We start from the raw sequence: 2,500 nt of genomic DNA on the forward strand, positions 1-2,500 counted from the left end.
TATATATATATATATATATATATATATATATATATATATATAGATAGAATAGATAGATATATATATGTGTGTGTGTGTGTATGTGTGTGTAATGCGCATGTATATACAGTATATGGGTATATGTGTATATGTATGTATGTACATAGTAAATTTAAGTATATTCATGTATAAAAAATATTATGACTATATATTTGTTGATTTTGTACATACATTACATATATTGTTTATGTAATGAATTATAAAATGAAATTTAAAATAAATTTTTTTAAATAAAAAAGAAAAAAAAGTAGGATTGGGTTCGCCATCTTCTCTGTCCTTGAGAATTTTCCTGACTTCTTCTTTTATATTATTGGATGGAAAAATACAATAATGCAGGTTTACAGTTTTTTTTATAGTATTTACATAATTTTACAACGATAATGTTTCTTTTTACCAAGACCTCTTAGTTTTATAGAAATAACATTACATATTCAAGTCAGTTATAAGAAAAGTTGGTTTTACATCAACATCCGTAAGTGTTCATCAATATATATCTATCACTGAACACTAAGTAGTTTAATCATTTTTATGACTTTTAAAAATATCTTTTCCTTAAAACGCCAAACTTACTCATTTTTCTGTCTCGTAAAAGGTTAATTCCCCAGAACGTCAAACAATATACATTTCGTGTTGCGTTTTTCAGAATGAGGGCTTCGTAAAGGATAGAAATCTCTGCCCTGCAACCAAAGAGATTCTCCAGACAAGATGGGTTGAATAAGATGTTCCCGTTGGTCCATAATATATAAAAAATGAAAGAAAAAATAGAATTTACGTTGAATAAGATCGAGTTACCTGGCGAAGGTCGACTGGTTACAAGGGTAAAGGACTCTAGGATGAGAGAGAGAGAGAGAGAGAGAGAGAGAGAGAGAGAGAGATAGTAGAGTTAGGTATTGTCATGTCAGCTTGACTCGAGAATTGAGAGAGAGAGAGAGAGAGAGAGAGAGAGAAATAGTAAGTTAGGTATTGCCATGTCGATTTTAACTCGAGAGAGAGAGAGAGAGAGAGAGAGAGAGAGAGAGATATCGTAATCATGGCAGCTCTGACTAATACCAGTCAATACTGGTCTCCTTTTACGTAAGTGCAAAAAGTATTATATTTAAAATATATAATTTCAAAAGTTTGAATGTACGATCATTAACCTGTATCATGTTTTTATCAACTCTGCGAGATTTAGCAAGAGGGGCATCCCCGTTGTTGTTTTTCTATTGATCTTTTATAAGAAGAGTATATTCAAAATTGACACATAATTCAACCTTTTGTACTTTACAGTTTAAACACCCTGACGTAAATACAAGTTTTACTTGATGAAGGGATGATTTGTCATTCTTCTTAATTTCCTTAAAATTTGTGTTTACTTTTATAGAAAAATTAACAAAAATACAACATTTACATTATTTCATCGATTAAAAATGTTGGAAACAAGCATTTTTATCTTTTACAATATTCTAAAATTTTTCCCCGTATACAAAAATAATGATTTCATTTATTTAGGTGATGTGAATTTTTGACACAACACCAATTTCGTAATATTTAAAGTCTGCTTGTTTTTAGGAAATCCTAATTATTTCTTGCTACTTTGAAGGGAATTAAACTGCCAAAAGAATACTCCAAGTTAAGATACACGAATTTTTTGAGAAATCTCCACCACTGTTGGTATACTTACAGTTAGTTTGCTCCAGAAAATCTTAGTTATTCCCCGATACTTTGAAGGGAATTAGGCAGAAAAAAGGGTATCATAAGTTATAATCATACTACAGTGAGCATCCTAGACAGATAATAAAAAAAAATAGGTAAAAAAATGGGGCGGAGTGTCTTCGGCGCAGTCGAGTTGTCTGTACATCATAAAATCAAGGCCATCGAAAATAGATCTATCTCTCGGTGGTTTCGGTATAATGCCCTATGAGCCGCGGCCCATGGATCTCTCAGCAGGCCATGGTGGTCTGTGTTGTTGCCTTGCCAGATGCACGATTAGGGCTAACTTTGACCTTAAATAAAATAAAACCAAATGCGGCTAGGGGGCTGTAATTTGGTATGTTTGATGGTTGGAGGGTGGATGATCAACATACCAATTTGCAGCCCTCTAGCCTCAGTGATGTTTAAGATCTGATGACGGACAGAAAGACTAAAAACTGCATAACGTTGCTTTGCAACTTTTTCTTGAGTGATGTTTTCATAGCTTTTTTATTTACACTTTTCCTTGATATTATTCTCGTTGTATCATGAATACCAGACCTGAGATACTTTTTTTCATTTTATTGATTATAATATCTTTAAAATAACAAATATTTGTCATTGTAATTTAAATTTTCAAAATAGTATTCGACGAATCGATTGGCTAAAATATGACAAAAATCTGACGAGGCGAAATGAAGATAAAAACTGATTTTGATACGAATCCAATTCAGATCTGCATAGCCTTCGTCACAAACCCAATAAGGGGCTCGATTTCCAATTTACGTTC

Source organism: Macrobrachium nipponense, chromosome 19 (genome assembly GCF_015104395.2).
Source record: "Macrobrachium nipponense isolate FS-2020 chromosome 19, ASM1510439v2, whole genome shotgun sequence".
NCBI classification, from domain to species: domain Eukaryota; kingdom Metazoa; phylum Arthropoda; class Malacostraca; order Decapoda; family Palaemonidae; genus Macrobrachium; species Macrobrachium nipponense.